We start from the raw sequence: 18,598 nt of genomic DNA on the forward strand, positions 1-18,598 counted from the left end.
CTTCCTCAGGTCTTCAATTGTACTTTTCTGTCTCCTCCCACTTACCATGACTTGAATCCTGAATTCCGGGAGGACGTGTGTGTGTGTGTGTGTCCACGCAAAACACAAAGGTGGAGCAGCTATTTCACCCAGAAGGGCACGGGGTGAGGTGGCAGGTCCAGGAAAAGTGGCTCCATTCTCAGGGTCCTTCTCCCATGCCCATCACATGCTTCCCACCAGCCTCGTTGAACACCCAGTGTGACTTAAGGAGATCTACCCTGTGTGCAGTGGTAGTGTGGATGTGCAGAGCTGTTCCTACTCCTATGGAGGTGAAAGCCACTTTGTTAAACACAGAGACACAGGTCAGTCTCATGGCTGGCTGGGTTCTAAGGCCAGCCTGCTGGTACATTTCCCATCAAGTTCCAGTTCCCTTCCAACATCTTAATTCTGGAAAAGCCCACCACTTCTGGCATCTCCTCTGGCATGGGAAAACTCACTGTTTCTTTAGCTGGGCAGCAGATTTAAGTTGTGGGCTTGTGTTTAGCGATCAAATAGCACCAACATTTTGTACCATTCAAAGCAAGAGTCTTGCTCAGGGGGCTGAAGAGCTCTGGCTAGGAGAGACAAGCAGGGTGACGCACTCTGTTGCATTGGGTGTTTCAGACAACGTCCGCGTCTTGCCCACTTGCCATTCTGTAGCTGACCCGAAGCACCTGTGGCTCTTTGCTAAGGGCAGCCTGGAAGTACTTGGGAGTAGGCATTCCAGGGAGCAGCCTCAACCAACGATTGGTGGGAGTGGTGGAAACATATTTTCTCTTCCTCACTCCGTGGGTGGGCCCACTCCAAGATGTGTTACACATCTCCCAGGTCCCCAGCTGGTTGTGCCCCTGGCAATGACCTGTTCATGAACACCCCCTCTTCTGTCTTCTCTTCCTGCCCCGTCTCGCTTCCTTACACTCCCGCTGCTGCTCTCTGTGTTTGTCTCCCAAATAAACTACTTCCACTTGCATCCTTGTGTTAGATCTGCTTCTGGGCCAACCTAAAATAAGACACAGACATCCAGCTCTGAGAGCAACAGGAGGCAGGATATCACATAGCATTTACTGTGTTATCTGTCATGCTTGCTTCTTCTTGGTGCGCAGGTCACACTAAGGTTTTCTGCTTTCAGTGGCTCCCACCTTCCACAGTGTGACCATATCAAGTGGGCTCCACTTGACTTTCCCTTCTGTGACAGCTGCTATTCATAAATTACTGAATTCCCTGTACCAGTTGTGGGCCATTGTTCTTATCACCCTGGAAGCCAAAGTTAATTGTCTCAGTGATGGGACATGGACTACTCTGATTACAAGGATCTGAAAAGGCTCTTGCTTTAGGAAATGGGTTTTCTGCTTCTACCAAAGGTGTTCATCTTTGTACGCATTATTTAGTTTTTAAAATTTTCTCAATATTTTATTTAAAAACTAGTTAAACAGGGGCACCTCGCTGGGTCAAGTGGTAGAGCATGTGACTCTTGATCTCAGAGTTGAGTTCAAGCCCCACATTGGGTGTAGAGCTCACTAAAAAAAAAAAAAAAAATATATATATATGTATAATATATATATAGTGAATATAAAATATGAAAAATATATAGTAAAATAAAATAAAAAATAAAAAATTAGTTAAACATACAGAACGATTGAAATAATTGTATAGTGAACATGTACTCATCTGTTAGAATCTACAATCACTATTTTACTTTAGTTACTTTTGTAGTTGCTTTAGAGTCCATCCTCTGGCAGTTCCTTGGATGGTCTTTGCTCCTTGTGGCTGGTTTTGGGGTAAAAGCAGAGAACAGGAGCCGTACTTTGAGCCTGGTCCTTTGGGGGGAGGATGGCCCCCACAGATGTTTGCGATGAGAGAAACTACCCAAAAGAGACAAGATCAGAACATCTGGTGACTTTGACCTGTGCTGGTCACCGAGGCTGTGGGCTGCTGCCTCCAGAATGCATAGTAGGCACTCAAGAAATGGCAGTCCCTCCCTTCCCTGGAGGGGAGAGGTTTGGCTGATGGGTAACCTGTGTTTTCTGGTGATTCCAAGGACAACTTGGGTGACTCCAGACTGGAATGTCCTTAAACACGAGGCAGAGGAAACGTGTTGTCTAGCTGTGGTCTCATGGTGAAAATCACTGATAGGAACTCAGTGTCTGGGGCCACATTCCCTGGAGCAGCCTCAGGACACACAGCAGGTGAGGGTCAATAACTGGTGCCTTGTGACCAGCCAGAGGCCTCCCGTGAGCAGAGATGAGGGGGGTCCAGCTGGTCAGCATCTGCTCACCTGGGCCTCAAAGTCATTGTGTTGCTCCAGAGATAAGCAAGACTCTATTTGTGATCTCATTGTCAGTTTGGGGATCTTTGCTTGTTTTTGTTTTTAAAGCTCTTGATTGGTAGAAGGGCCTCTGAGCAACTACATGGATCAGTCGTGTGGGTACTGAAATGTTTCCTTGGGTCTGTATTATCCTCTTGCTGCTTGTAGACATATCGTTTGGCACCGTAATGTCCCTGTAATAAGAGCTTCAGCCTCAGAGCACATGGGCTCATGGCTTTTATGAGATGAGGGTGGTTGAGCGGAGCTCCGTGGGGCAGGGGGGCATTTCCCCCTTTTCCACATGTTGCAGCCGGTCAGCCTGATGGTTTTCGTGACCACCAATGGTCTTCCACATTCACAAAGGCCTTTGTGGCATTTGAAAGACACTGAGCGCCTGTTTCTGGTTTGGCCAGATCCTGTTTCCAGGGATGAGGACAGGTACATCAGTGTGGTTCTGAGGGGATCTGTGGTCTGGTTACAGTACGTCACCCTGCGGCTGTTCTGGGCCCCACGGGCAGGTCTGGCTAACCACCTCAGGAGCCTGGGGTGCTGCATCCTTGACCTGGGGCAGAAAACCGAGCCTGTGGGATCCAGAAGAAAAACCTGAGCCGAAAAAGCAACCCAAGCAAGCTGTTGGTCTGCAGGGGGATAGGCCAGGAGGAGAATCCCCGTAGGAGGACCGGGGTGGGCTGGACAGCTGAACCAGACGTGGTGGTTTCACAAGGAGCCAGAAGGAATTTCCTCAAGCTGAACCTGCAGCCCCTTGGGCTTCTTCCAGGGCCGTCTGCAGCCTTGGTCAAGAGCAGGGAGGGGGCACTCGAGAGCCTCAACCAAAGTTAGCCACTGGGAACGTCTGCTCTTCTCCTCCCCTGCCTCCTCCTTGAGGAAGGTAAAGGGTAACCTCCCCACACTGCACACGGGGGAAAAAAGCCCAAACAAACAAACAAACAAAAAACCAGGAAAAAGTGAAAAACCACAAACGCCACACACAAGGTAGGAAAAGGTCAAATAACTTCCCCAGGACAGACAGATTTGCTAAAATTGCCTGAAAAGAGTTTGGTGAGCTAAACATAGCACAGTATCACCAACTGGGGAATGATCTTTATCGCATAATCCGTTGCACGTTAGGGAATGGAAATCTCACGTTGACTAGTCCGATTCCAGAATCTGAATAAGGTTCAAATTGGCAAGCCTCCGCTACAATTGGTAAAAGAGAAGATGGTTTTCTTGCCCAACGCCAAGCCCCAGCCTCAGAGCCATCCTGGGTCTTGCTTGCCCTTCCTGTCTGCCAGCATAGCCCCACCCCCGAGCCCGTGTGCACCCGGGATGTTCCACTTTTCATCCAAACACGGCTATGCTCAGACCCATCCATACCTCCCCTCTACCCTGGGAGTGTTCTGGTTGACGGTTCCAGATCAAAGTCCCAGGGATGCAGAGAGGAGAGGGCCTTGCGTGGGCTGGGTGAGTCGGGGAGGTGGCTGTAACGGCCGTGGCTATCCTTGACCAGATAGAGTGAAGGAGGCTTCTGGATAAGGCTGCCTCAGGCCGGAGCTGTGGGGCACACTTTCTCCCATGGACACGCTTAATCCAGCCAGTCCCTAAATTACATTATTCCCTTTCTTCTTGGGATAGTAATGCTGTAATATTTCCACAATAATGATGGTATAACGTCTGTAATTACAGCGTGATTTTGAATCTGATTTCTTTACCTAATGGGTAATCACATCAGAACCCAAGAAAATGCTGAATTTGTTTGTTTTAATGAGCCTAGTGTGAAATACTCAGCTCTATCTACAAAGGAAATCCCAGTTAAACTGCCTAGGGGTAGTGATTTTTAAGCCTCCTTCCCTGTACCTGAGAGGTGGTGTGTTGGATGGACACAGGACCCCTCATTTACATTTTGATGATGAGGAAATGAGGACTCCAAAGTGAGGAAGTGGTGGGTTTTGGATTTTCCATCAGTTCTTTTGGGTTGCAAATTCAGTGTCTTCAACCACAATATTATATTGCTTCTAAATTACTTAATATGAGATAACCCTAGAGGACCAAGGGTCACTAAAAAACATGGAAAGCATAAGGGAAAAATAAGTCCTCCACACTCCCTCCCCGCACCTGGCTGACTACTCCTGGATCTAAGACCTCTAGGGGCCTCTCCATCAGGCAGCACAAGGAGCAGTAGGTGCCTGCCACCTCCTGAGGGCCCAGCAGAGGGCAGAACTTGGTCACAGCCGGAAGGAGAGTTTGTGGCCCTGAGCATGTGGGGGTCATGGCCCTGATCACGTGGTGCCACAGATCCATCTCTTGAGGTCACAGCTCTGATCACATGGGCTCTGGTCATGTGAGGTCACGGTCCTGACCATGGTCCTGACCCATCAGGTGGGGTCAGAGGGCCACAGCCCTGAGAAAGGGGCATTAAAATCTCTCCCATCCTTTAATATATAACAACACCGTTCAGACTGTGGTCAGAGCAATAATTTCCCTTTGTCATCTCCTTCCTCCCCCCTTCCCTTTTTCCTTCCATAGTTTTTAACAGGAAGAATGGCAATCAGTTTGCAAACCCCACAAATTGACTATTCCATCCATCTAACTCACTGACTATCTACACCTATGACATGCTATCTTGGCGTCATGGCCTGCACGTGGGATAACAGCCCTGAGTACGTGGGGCCAATACCACGTGAAATTGGGTCTCCACATAGGACAGGGGGTCACGGCTACAAAGGCGTTCAGTCCAGACCCCAGTGAAGTTGGGTCTCCTGGGGAAGAACACGGGGTTAAGCCCTGAGGACTATAGGAGTGACTGCTCTGCACAAGGAGGTGGTCACAGCCCATAGGATGTGGGGTCAGGGGGCTCAGCACATGGGCTGCACGCCCTGATCACGGGGTCATGGCTCCAGCATGCGGGGTCACAACACTTTCTCCTGAGGCCCTGTTCCGACCTCTTGTGGTCACAGTCATGGTTATGTGGGGCATAGTTCCCATTACTTGGGGTCATTGGTCTGATCATGTGGTGTCACCATCTTGATCACATGAGGTCACGGCACTGTTCACCTGTGGTCACGGCTCCCAGTCACATTTAGGAGCTAGAGGCGGGAGTCACTGCAGGAGGAGAGGTCCGCTTCCGAACTACGAACTACGCTTCCCAGGAGGCTGCTCGCTGTACCGTGAAGCACTTCCGGCAGAATCCCCTCCTCTTTCTGACTCCCCTGTTGGCCCAGAGATCCTTCTTCGACGTGCTGTCGCCCCCGCCTCGCCTTCAAGTCAGCCCAGGCTCTGAGATGGGCCCCGCGGCATTGCTCCGGGTTTCGGCGGACCACGGTGAGTCGGCGGCCAGGCGGGGTTCTGCCTGGCGAAGGGACCGGGCGAGAGGAGGGTGACCGCCTACCTTCTCCCGCTCTCGGACCTCAGGCACCCGGCTGGTGTCAGCATTATCCGATGCCGAGGCTGTCCCTCAGGAAGTGCAGTAGCTTCGGGCTGCGTACTGTGGGCGGTGCCCAGGACACCTGCTCTGTAGCTGGACGGGGTTTCCTTCCTCTGGAGTCCCGCACACTGTCCATGGTGCTAAAAGTCTCTGCCCCAAATCTCCCAGCCTGCCCCCCCCCCCCCCCCCCCGCCGCCGCTGCGGGGTGGGAGACCATCTGCGATCTCCGCTCTTGCAGCCACTGGCCACAAGTGAATGTGGACCACTTGCTGCGGCGAGTGCTACTGAGGACGCACATTTTTAAATTTACTTTCCATTAATTTGTAACGAAATACTGGAGAAGTAAAAAATATTTTCCCATCAAACACATATTTACTTATTTAATTAAAATTTTTAAATTCCAGTATAGTTAACAGTGTTATATTAGTTTCAGGTGTACAATATAGTGATTCAGCACTTCCATACATCACCCAGTGCTCATCAGGACAAGTGCACCCCTTAATCCCTATCACCCATTCCCCACCTACCTCCCCTCTGATAACCATCAGGTTGTTTTCTGTAGTTGAATCTGTTTCTTGGTTTGTCTCTCTATTTTTTCCCCATTGCTCATTTGTTTTGTTTCTTAAATTCCACATATGAGTCAAATCATATTATATTTGTCGTTCTCTAACTGATGTATTTTGCCTAGCATTGTACTCTCTAGCTCCATCCATGGCATTGCAAATGGCATGATTTCTTTTTTTTTTTTTTTTTTATGGCTGAATCACATTCCGTTGTCTATATACGCCACATCTTTTTTATCCATTCATCTATAGATGGACACTTGGGCTGCTTCCATAATTTGGCTGTTGTAAATAATGTTATAAACATAAGGGCACATGTATGCCTTTGAATTAGCGTTTTTGTATTTTTTGGGTAAATACCTAGTAGTGTGATTACTGGATCATAGAGTAGTTTCTATTTTTAACTTTTTGAGGAAGCTTCATGCTATTTCCCACAGTGGCTGCACCAATTTGCATTCCCACCAGCAGTGCGGGAGGGTTCCTTTTTTTCCATATCCTTGCCAACACTTGTTTCTTGTGTTTTTGATTTTAGCTGTTCTGACGGGTGTGAGGTGATATTTCATTGTAATTTTGATTTGAATTTCCCTGATTATAAGTGATGTTGAAAATCTTTTCATGTTCCTGTTGGCCATCCAGGGGTCTTTTTAAAAAAAATTTACTTCTCAATTTTTTGAGAGAGGAAATATAGCTTAAAATGCAAAAAAAAAAAATTATTTCTAAGATTATATATATTTTTTAAAGCTTATTTGTTTTTGAGAGAGAGTGTGTGAGTGAGGGAGGGGCAGAGAGACAAGGAGAAAGAGAATCCCAAGCAGGCTCTGCGCTCTCAGCGGAGGGGGAGACCAACGTGTGGGTCTCAAACCCAACCCCCCCCCTCCGCCCCAGATCAAGAGTTACATGCTCCACCCAATGAGCCAGCCAGGCGCCCCCTGGAGGTCTTCTTTGGAGAAATGTCTGTTCATGTCTTCTGCCCCACCAGTTTATTTATTTATTTATTTATTTATTTATTTATTTATTTATTTTTGGTGAGACTACATTTCCCTTTAACCTTTGAAAATTTAAGATCATAATTGAGATGTGCTGTGTCAAGTACACACCTAATTTAGAAGAGATGATTGGAAAAAGGAATATAAACTACTGATAAGCTTTCAATATTGATTTTGTGTTGAAGTGACAATATTTTTAAATGAAATTTTACTTTTAGTCTTTTAAAGTTTATTTATTTATTTTGAGACAGAGAGAGCACAAGTGAGGGAGGAGCACAAACCATGAGATCATGACCTGAACTGAAACCAAGAGTCAGACACTTAACTGAGCCACCCAGGTGCCCTGATTCTAATGGTTTTAGAAGCCATTTTACATTTGCAATTAAAAAAAATTGTTTTAATTGGCATCAGCCTAATATTTTATTTATTTTTGATAGAGACAGACAGAGCACAGTGGGGGAGGGGCAGAGAGAGAAGGAGACACAGAATCTGAAGCAGGCTCCAGGCTCCAAGCTGTCAGCACAAAGCCTGAACTCACAAACTGTGAGATCATGACCTGAGCTGAAGCCAGAAGCTCAACCAACTGAGCCACCCAGGCACCCCACATTTGCAATTTTAATAGATACTGAGTTGCTCTGTAGATAGTAGTTTGCTCCTACCAATTATTAAGGGGGATTGTTCACTCACTGACTTGAGATGCCATATTTGCCATATATTATAATTAGATCATTCTCCCTTCTACATATCCACCTATCCATCCATCCATCCATTCATCAATCCATCTATCTATCCATCATCCATACATCCTTTTGTTCTTCTTCCTCTACAGTCTGTTTTGTAGATATGGTCAACCTGTGATTGACTTGTAGCATGAGTAAGGGGGAAATCCTTAGTTGCTTTTAGCTACTTAGATCTTGGGATATCATTTGTTACTACATTATAACCTAGCGTATCTTGATTAATAATGATCCTTTTCTCCATGTCACTCTGAAAAAGTCTAGCTTCTTCAGTGTGGATTCTAGATGTCTGGTTACTTTGCTTTTTCATTCAGTTGTTGGTTGGGTAGGCATTTATTGAGGCAGTGGTTAAATGAAACTGCTCTGAAACCCAAGACTTGGATTCTAGGCTTGGCTCTGCCACTTTGGAATGACATGATCTTTTTATGTTTATTTATTTTTGAGAGAGAGAGATAGAGAGTGTGAGCAGGGGAGGGGCAGAGAGATAGAGACACACACACAGATCTGAAGCAGGCTCCAGGCTCCAAGCAGTCAGCACAGAGCACGATACAGGGCTCGAACTCAAAAACGGTGAGATCGTGACCTGAGCTGAAGTCCGATGCTCAACCGATTGAGCCACCCAGGTGGCCCAGGAATATGATCTTATGAGCCAGTTCTCAGTTCTCTCTTTTGTGAGATGGAGGTAATAGCAGCTATGACATCATGGCTTTGTTGTGAAGATTAATGAAACAGTAGGCTTAGCACAGTGCCTGCCTGGCATGTACTACCTGCTCAATCAATGCTCGCTACACTACTGCTAGTTCTGGAAGGAGAAGAGCTGTGTAGGTTGCGTTACAGTAACAATGACCCTCAAATCTCAACAGTAATCTAACAACAGCAATCTAACCCTAATCTTAATTAACTCTCAGTGGGTTAGCTTGGCTATAGTACTTATAACAGGGAGAAGATGAAGAGGTGAAACCACATAGTGGCTCTTAAAGTTGTTGTTTAGAAGAAAGACATGCCAGTTCCACTCACATTTCACTGTGAGGCAAGTCACATGGCTACCTTCAATAACCTGATTTCTTTATTTATTTAAAAAAAATTTTTTTTTTCAACATTTATTTATTTTTGGGACAGAGAGAGACAGAGCATGAACGGGGGAGGGGCAGAGAGAGAGGGAGACACAGAATCGGAAACAGGCTCCAGGCTCTGAGCCATCAGCCCAGAGCCCGACGCGGGGCTCGAACTCACGGACCGCGAGATCGTGACCTGGCTGAAGTCGGACACTTAACCGACTGTGCCACCCAGGCGCCCCTAACCTGATTTCTGATAGGAAGGCCATGTACCAGGTCTTAGAGAAAATTAGGGTGTGAATCAGCAAGTCCTTTGCAGCAGCTCTGGGGTGTTGGAAGATAAGCTGAAGTCCAAGTTGGAATGGGCCCATAGGGGCTGCAAGCTGATTGGAGTTGAGAGGCTCCAACCCAACAACAAATGACCAGCTGTTAAATTGAAAGGTGTGTTGTGTTGGCAGTGAAATTTGGAATCAAAGAAATATGAAAGCAGACCTGGAGACACGTTGCTGCCTTTTCTGACTATTGCCCCTGACCTGAATGCCAAAAGTCAAATTGCTTCCGTAATGGCAAAGACCTTGGGGAAAGCAGATCAGAATCCAGAGCAAATAACTTTGGATGTAACAAACAAGAGCAGTCTAAGACAGGGCTTGGCAAACTTTTTCTATAAAGGGTCAGATGGTAAATGTTTTATTTAGCCTTTGTGAGCCACATGGTTTTTGTTGCAATCACTCAACTCTGCCATTGTGTGAAAGCAGCTGATAGGTAAACAAAGGGATATTTCTGTGTTCCAACAAAAATTTACTTATGGACATTGAAATAGGAATTTCTTTCTTTTTTAAAAATGTTTATTTATTTTTGAGAGAGAGAATCAGAGAGAGCGTGCATGCACACGTGTGTGGGCACGAGTCGGGGAGGGGCAGAGAGAAAGGGAGAGAGAGAATCCCACGCAGGCTCCACACTGTCAGTGCAGAGCCTGTCATGGGCTCGATCTCATGAAATGTGAGATCATGAACTGAGCCGAAATCAAGAGCCAGATGCTCAACCGACCAAGCCACCCAGGCACCCCTGAGAAGTCTGTTTTAATAAGGGTTCACAAATGTTCATTCTAGATCTAGCCTCAGCAACCCCCCCTTTTCCTCTATAGTCTGAGTTGCCTTCATTCCTTCTCTAATCTTCATTATCCCTAATACCAGTATGAGTCCTGCCTCTGTGCTGCCTTCCTTGCTTTTACTTGTCTTCTATTCTTTTTTTGAATTTCATCCATTATGAGTTGTCAAATTCATATTCCTGAACTCTTTCTTGATGTGTTTTATTGTTGATTCAAAAATAGTTTTTTCCAATGAAATTGTAAGTGTTCCAGGGCAAGGAGTGTGTTTTGTGGATTAGTTGTGCCTCTCATATGTTTTAATACCAAGCCAAGTATAGAGTAATGCTCAACCCTGAAAACCCTCAGATCCATTTCTTATGTAGCTAGATTCTTCAGGACCACAAGTTTCGTTCTCCTTGTGAATATTGATGGTGATGTGATGAATGTGAATTTATAGGTTGATTTAGGGGACCAGTGAAATTCAAGGATGTGGCTGTGATTTTCACTGAGGCAGAGTGGAAGAAACTGACCTGGAGCAGAGGAACCTGTATAAAGAAGTGATGCTGGAGAATTTCAGGAATCTAGTTGGGTGACAACCTATTCTCTTCCATCCTTTTTCCATTCATATATTTATTTACGATTTACACTGTGCCAGCCAATGTTCTAAGAACACATCATTGAATAAAGTAATAAGGCATTTCTTTTGTCACGATGCCTACATTCTAGTGTAGGAGGCTAACAAATATAATAAATGGTATATACAGGTAAATTATAAGCTAGGTAAAATATAAGCTCTACACAGCTAATAAAATGTGTAAGATGTATAAATTAAGTACAGCAGATTAATAAGGGGGATCCAGAGTGCCAGGGTGTGGAGGCAGCTGGGTGAATTATTAAATTGGGTGATCAAGATAGTCTTCTATGAGGGGATATGTTTGAACAGAGGCTTGAAGGAGGTAAAAAAGTTAGATATGTGAATGTGATGGAAAACTGTTCCAGGTAGGGGAGCACCCAGCGCTAAAACCCCAAGAAAGGAGCATGCCTTGCTGTTTTAAGGAAAAGCAAGGAGGCCAGTGTGATTGGAGCACAGAGAGCCAGGAGGAAAGGACAGTGGTTAAGAGATGACGTCTGTGTCCTAGAAGTTCAAGTTTAAAGTGTAACTGAATCCATCAGTTTTGTGTTTCATAAATTATTTGAGTATCATAAATCATATTTTTGCTCATTTACTTAAAACCTAAAACATTATTTGTTTAGGTTGGCAAGTACAAAATTATCCGGGATATTCCTGAGTTCTTAAGAGTTACATTTTCAGAGTTTCATACAAATTTCTGCCAGGAGATTTTTCAGGATTTTTCTTCATTTGACATAGCTAAGAATTTGGTAGTTCTTGTCTGTTTTATTTTTCAACGGCTTGGATCTGTTTTGAGCTCTTTTCATCTAATCTGAATTGGCCCCATTGTACTCCATTTTGGCTTTTGACCTGGTTTCTTTGTCTCTTTCAATGTAGATTCATCCATTTAATTTTGCTTTCAACTGCCAATCTGATTTGGTCTTGTTTTTATCTTGTTTCACCAGGTCTTCTTAGTCTCTATGCTGATACATTTTGTTGATTCTGAGGACTCTGTTAACATTGTCTTAAAATAGCCTGATTCAATTTAATCTTTGCACTGAAACATTTAAGGCTTTAAACTATTTTGCTACCCTTGATTCATCCTTTCCTTTCTCTCCATATCTTTTTTCCTCTCATTGCTGAATTTTTTAAAGCAAATTGTACATAATGTGATGTACCACTCCTAAATATATCAGTGTACCTCTAATAAATAAAGACATTTTGATTTACAAAACCACAGTATCATTATCACATGCCACAAAATTATCAGTAACACCTTCCATATCATCTAATACCTAGCCCATGTTCAGATTTACCTGAGCATCTCGAAAAAGTCTTTTTGCAGATTTGAATCAGGATCCAGACAAGATCCACCCATTTCATTTTTTTTTTTTCCTAATGTCTCTTAAATCTGTATCAATTCTTCCTCCCTATCCTGGTTTTTCCCCCACAGGCCCTGGATCTGTATGTAATGCTCTTAATCTAGAATATAAATCTGTTTTAGATAATATCAAAAAGTAATTTTTTCATGGATTATAAATCGAGGGAAAATACTTTCCAGATTTACCAAGAGGTGTTCACCAATATGAAAAAAATCCCATCACCGATGACAGTGCTGACTGTAGTGTTTAAGTCACCATCTATTCAGCACACCTGTGTCTATCACCAATAAAATATGCACATGCTTATCATCATTAAGGCACATTTGTGTCTTTCTGCGTTTGTACCTGTCATGTCCACAATGATCTGTCTATAGCTATAAGCATGTGATTGCTTTGTTATGTCCCCTAATGTAGTCCTGACAAGAAATTAATATTGAAATGCCTGAAGTTTTATTGTAAATTACTTTTTAAAATCCTCTTTTACATTTTGGATACAGCATTACATTCTTTTAAAAATGTTCCTTGTATAGGTATATTTCATTAAATATAAATTTCATTTCAAGATAGTAAATGAGATGTTAGAATACATAGACTATCGAAAGGAGGCTTTGGGGGCACCTGGTTGGCTCAGTCAGTGGAGCGTGCAACTCTTGATCTCGGGGTTATGAGTTTAAGCCCCATGTTGGGTGTTAAAGAATTACTTAAAAATAAAATCTTTGTGGGCACCTGCATGTCTCAGCTAGTTGAGCATCCGTCTCTTGGTTTAGGCTCGGGTCATGATACCAGGATTATGGGATCAAGCACCAAGTGGGGCTCTGTGCTGAGCATGAAGCCTGCTTAAGATATTCTCTCTCTCTCTCTCTCTCTCTCCTCCTCCCCCCCTTCTTCCCTCTCCCCTGCTTACTCTCTCTCTCTTTAAAATAAAATAAAATAAAATAAAATAAAATAAAATAAAATAAAATCTTTTTTTAAAGAATTCATTTTATGGGCACCTAGATGGCTCCGTCAGTTAAGCATCTGACTCGTGATTTCGGCTCAGGTCATGACCTCATGGTTCGTGGGTTCAAGTCCCTCATCAGGAACTGTACTGACAGTAAAGAGTATGCTTGGGATTCTCTCCCTCTTTCTGTTCCCACCCCTCCCACTTGTGCTCTCTCTCCTTTCTTCAAAATAGATAAAGAAACTTAAAATAAAAATTTTAAAGGGGAGCCTGGGTGGCTCAGTTGGTTAATGATCTCCCAGTTTGTGAGTTCATGATCTCCCTCACTCAGTTCATGATCTCCCAGTTTGTGAGTTCAAGCCCTGTGTCAGACTTTGTGCTGACAGCTCAGAGCCTGGAGCCCGCTTCTGATTCTGTGTCTCCTCTTCTCTCTCTGCCCCTCCCCTACTCACACTCTGTCTCTCTCAAAAATAAGTAAACAAACAAACAAAAAAAGAAATAGATAAAAATTTTAAAGAATTCATTTTTTTTTTAAGTTTATTTATTTTGAGAGAGAAAGAGTGAGCAGAGCCTCTGTGGGGGAGGGGCAGAGAGAGGGAGACACAGAATCTGAAGCGGGCTCCACCCTGTCATTGCAAAGCCCGTGGGGCTCCTGAGTTCATGGTCTGAGCCAAAATCAAGAGTCGGATACTTAACCAATTGAGCCACCCAGGCGCCCCCAAAATAAAATCTTTTTTTAAAAAATAGGAGACTTAGGTTTTGACAGTGTTGACAACCTCTTATCTGTCTTCTGCCTAACCTTTTAGTTCTTTCTTAATTAACTCTGCTGTTACCACTTATTCATTCAAAAATATTTATTAACTCTTAAATGTTAGGTCCAGGTCCAGGTTCTTGGAAAATACCAGCAATATGTCAGGGAGAAAGGTACTCCAGACATGGGAACCAGCCAGTGCAAGGCTTTAGGAGGAGAGGTCAGTGTGCCTCCAATGGAGCCAATGAAGGGTGGAGAATAGATGGAGTCAGGCCATAGGTCACCAGGGAATGTGGAACCTGGCAGGTCCCTCTGAGGAACTTGGCTTTTACTCTAAACATTATGTACTTCCTATTTATTTATTTATTTATTTGAGAATGTAAGTGAGCAAGGGGCAGAGAGAGAGGGAGAGAGAGAGAGAAGTGGGCTCATCTGAAGTGGAGCTCGTGGTTTTGTTTATTTATTTATTTATACCCAAAGTGAGGCTCGTGCTCACCTGATGTGGGACTTGAACTTCTGAACCATGGGATCATGACCTGAGTGGAAGTCAGACGCTTAACGACTGAGCCACCCAGGTGCCCTGGCCTTTTTATTTTTTAAAGTGAACAACCCTATTTATTAGGAATGTTAAACAAAGAAGGAAGAGAGAGAATTGGCTTTAGGCACCCCCTTCTACCCCTACTTCTATTCCTGATCTCAGGGCAGAGCTCTCTGGGCTCCAGGGAATACTACCTTTTGGATGGATGAGGGTCCTGGTAGGACTGGGTTCAGTAGCCCCTCTGGAGCAGCATGACCTAGCCACCCCTCATTTTGTCCTGAGAGAGTCAGTGCAGTGGGCTGGGTGTCTGTGAATCTCCTGCTCAGGATGTCTGCGTGGCAGCTTTGCAGCCCTAGACGGCCCCCAGATTTAGTCTACAGGCCAGATTTGGTTAGCTTTCCCCCCACAAGACTGCAGCTGTGTCAGGGGCTTAATTCTCATTGGCTTCTTTTCTCTTCTTCAAAGACCTAGTCAAACCAACAAGAGTGTCGTTTTTTGCTTAGAAGATTTTCTTTTCCTTTAAGGACAGATTTAGTAGGATATAAACCTTTGTATGCTAAGTAGTCAGAGTTATCTGTGGTTTGTTTAAGAGGACATCCTGAGCCCTGTTTTGTCTCTTCTTCCTCTGTGACTGTGGATAAGTTACTTAACTCCTCTAAACCTGTTTCCCTACCTATTAAATGATAATAGGATTAAATTTGATTTTCATGAAAAGCACTGTATAGTGAAATACTGGGCCTATTGCAAGTGCTATTTAGTATGGTGAATAATAATGGTAATAATAACAACTCTTACAACCCAAATGTCAGGTCATAAAACAAAGAAGCTTACTGAAAAAAAAAAAAATTTGAGTTTATTTAATTGTCAGCTAAAGATGTAAACCAGTAAATGGGAATGCAAGCTGGTGCAGCCACTCTGGAAAACAGTATGGAGATTCCTCAAAAAACTAAAAATAGAACTACCCTATGACCCAGCAATTACACTACTAGGCATTTATCCACGGGATACAGGTGTGCTGTTTTGAAGGGACACATGCACCCCCATGTTTATAGCAGCACCATCAACAATAGCCAAAGTATGGAAAGAGCCCAAATGTCCATCAATGGATGAATGGATAAAGAAGATGTGGGGTATACACACACACACACACACACACACACACACACACACACACACACACACAATGGAGTATTACTCGGCAATTAAAAAGAATGAAATCTTGCCATTTGCAACTATGTGGATGGAACTGGAGGGTATTATGCTAAGCGAAATTAGAGAAAGACAAATATCATATGACTTCACTCAAATCAGAAAGGACTTTAAGAGACAAAACAGATGAACATGAAGGAAGGGAAACAAAAATAATATAAAAACAGGGAGGGGGACAAAACAGAAGAGACTCGTAAATATGGAGAACAAACTGAGGGTTACGGGAGGGGTTGTGGGAGGGCGGGATGGGCTAAATGGGTAAGGGGCAGTAAGGAATCTACTCCTAAAATCATTGTTGCACTATATGCTAACTAATTTGGATGTAAATTTTAAAAAATAAAATTAAAAAAAATCTATAGTCAGCCATTTAAAAAAAGATGTAAACCAGTAAAACAAACAAACAAACACCTTTTACTGAATAGTTTGCAGAGAAATATCAGTGATGTTAAAGGACTGTCAAGGCAGTTTTATGGCATTTGTGCTAATAAAAGCTAAAAAGTTAGCATTCTGAATAGGATGGAATGAATCTGTGGGTCTGTACATATTTGATTAAAGCAATCCTCTTATTAATCAGGAAAGAGTCTTCAGTTAGGGTCAGTAAAGGGTCTGGTCTCCTGTGATTACCAAGAGTCCATGTTTTATCATCTTCAGCTGATCAGAAACAATTGCAATCCAGTTTTGATATTTCTTAGGTTAGTGCCGCCAAATGGTAAACATTTTGGTACGTGCTGATTTGTGGAAAACAGAGCAGAGCAGATCTTGAACTAATTGAGGGGGTGGGAGGGCAAGAGCCAACATCACTTAAGTCTGTTTTGCCTGCCTGTTTTTCTGCTGCTGAACTTCCACTTCCTGGTACAAGCTGATTCACACTAGTCCTCTAACAGATATCTGTGAATGGATGGGGAAACTCAGATGTAGTTTTCACATATGCTCTTTAACAACCGTTCCATATTGCCTTCTGCATTGGAGGACATCCAGACTGAGTGATTCCTACGTCAACTATTCTTTCTTCCCATAGGAAAAGTCACAAAGGACATTCCCATAGAGATCACAAAGATTGTTCTCTCTTGATGCTAACAAATGGTTGTAGCTATATGTGTCAGTGTAGCTGGCTATGGCCTAGAAGATAATTTTAGTATAATTGCAGATACTTACAGAGCAGAAGCTTCCCCTGATGTTTACTTGGAGTATTCCTTGTTGGGATAATGTGAACAATAGGTTCTGCTGTGGGTTTTTTTTTTCTTTTTTTGCATTCTAGTAAAAGATGTGATATGTAAAATTTGAATGTAGTGCATAATCTGAATCTAATTATGGAAGAACATCAGGAATGCTCTTCATGTATTCTAGAACATGAGAGTGTTCTCTAAAAATAGGGGAAGGAAACTAAAGAGACATAATAACTACTTATAATACCTGATCCTAGACTGGATCCTGTACTTCAGGCAAAGTGCTATAAAGGACATTATTGGTTCAAATGACAGGATTGGAATATATATGGGAGTTAGATACAGTTATAACATCAATGTCAAATCTATTGAAGTTGATAACTATATTGCAGTTATGAAAGAAACTCCCTACTTATTTTTAAATTAAAAAAAAATTAATGTTTATTTATTTTTGAAAGAGACAGAGTACAAGTGGGAGAGGGGCAGAGAGAGAGGGAGACACAGAATCTGAACCAGGCTCCAGGCTCGGAGCTGTCAGCACAGAGCCCCATGTGGGACTCGAACCCACAAACTGTGAGATCATGACCTGAGCTGAAGGCAGATGCTTAAGTGACTGAGCCACCCAGATACCCCGAGAATATCCCTACTTTTATGAGATCCACATCAAAGTATTTAGGGGTAAAGAGCCATGATGTATGCTGTATACTCTCAAATGATTCAGAGAAAACATATACATACATATGCATGTACACACACACACACATATAACATATACATGTTAACAATAGGTAATTTGGGTAGAGGGTGCTTAGATGTTTTCTTTGTATTGTTCTTAATCTTGCAACTATTCTGTACATTTGAAATTGTATCCAAATAAAAAGTTTAAAGAAGGTGAATGGAAACGTAGGTCCTGTAAAGCACATCTCGGGGAGACAGACATGAGTCATTGTGAACGATTGACGGCTAGATCTTAACTGTAAGACAAGGAAGAACCCAGTGAACTTTTCCTGTGAATACTCTGGGAACTTCCTTTCTTCAGCAGAATCAAATCCAGAAGTCCGTCCCCGGCCCTCCTGCCCTCTGGCCTTTGGCGAGCAGCAATTTCTTAGTCAACATGAGCTGCGCAGTCGTCCTATTCCAGTTTTGCACTCAGTAAATCCACTCCGACCAGGAGATTCTTGCCCAGGGTATCAGCAGCGGCAGCAACAGCATTCTGATGAAAACCACTGGGGGGCCGAAGCAGACAATCAAGCAAGGGGAGATTCTAAACCCTTGTCTGGGAGTATAACTGAGAGGGGGACTCCCCTAGTTCACCCCAGCTCCCAGACAGGCAATTGAGTGTTGAAGGTACAACTCAGGCCAGCCCCTAGGACATGCTCTGGGAAAGCGCACAAGGTTCTCGAGAGGGTAGAAACCTGAGGATTTGGAGCAGTGGAGTTTGGAGAGCGTGGACTAGATTTCAGCCGGAAGGCAAACCTACTCAGACACAAGGCAGTCACAGGGGAAACACGAGTGTGGGCGAGGCTTCGGTGGGAAGTCACATTTCATCAGACGTGAGAGGACACACACAGGGGAAAAGCCTCATGGGTGCAGGGAGTGTGGGCAAGCTTTTGGCTGCAAGTCACACGTCATCAGACACCAGAGAACACACACAAGGGAGAACGTGTGCACAGTGTGTAGGTGAGGCATTACGGGAAAATCAGACCTCATGAAGCACCAGAGGATTCACACGGGAGAAATGTGTGCAGAAACTGTGGCTGTGGCTTTAGGGTGAAATCATACCTCATCACACACCAGAAGACGCATTCTGGGGAGAAGCCTTGTGTGTGT

At 43.8% G+C, this 18,598-nt stretch overlaps 1 long non-coding RNA gene across 1 annotated transcript in view; it reads left to right on the plus strand.

The window, feature by feature from the left end:
* The first annotated feature begins 5,367 nt into the window (after positions 1 to 5,367).
* Positions 5,368 to 18,598, plus strand: part of LOC111556228 — a 31,814-nt gene continuing 18,583 nt past the window's right edge. The window contains exon 1 of the long non-coding RNA XR_891314.4: positions 5,368 to 5,641. This is a non-coding gene — a long non-coding RNA (uncharacterized LOC111556228). The remainder of the gene's footprint in view (positions 5,642 to 18,598) is intronic.

Source organism: Felis catus, chromosome A2 (genome assembly GCF_018350175.1).
Source record: "Felis catus isolate Fca126 chromosome A2, F.catus_Fca126_mat1.0, whole genome shotgun sequence".
Taxonomy (NCBI): Eukaryota; Metazoa; Chordata; class Mammalia; order Carnivora; family Felidae; genus Felis; species Felis catus.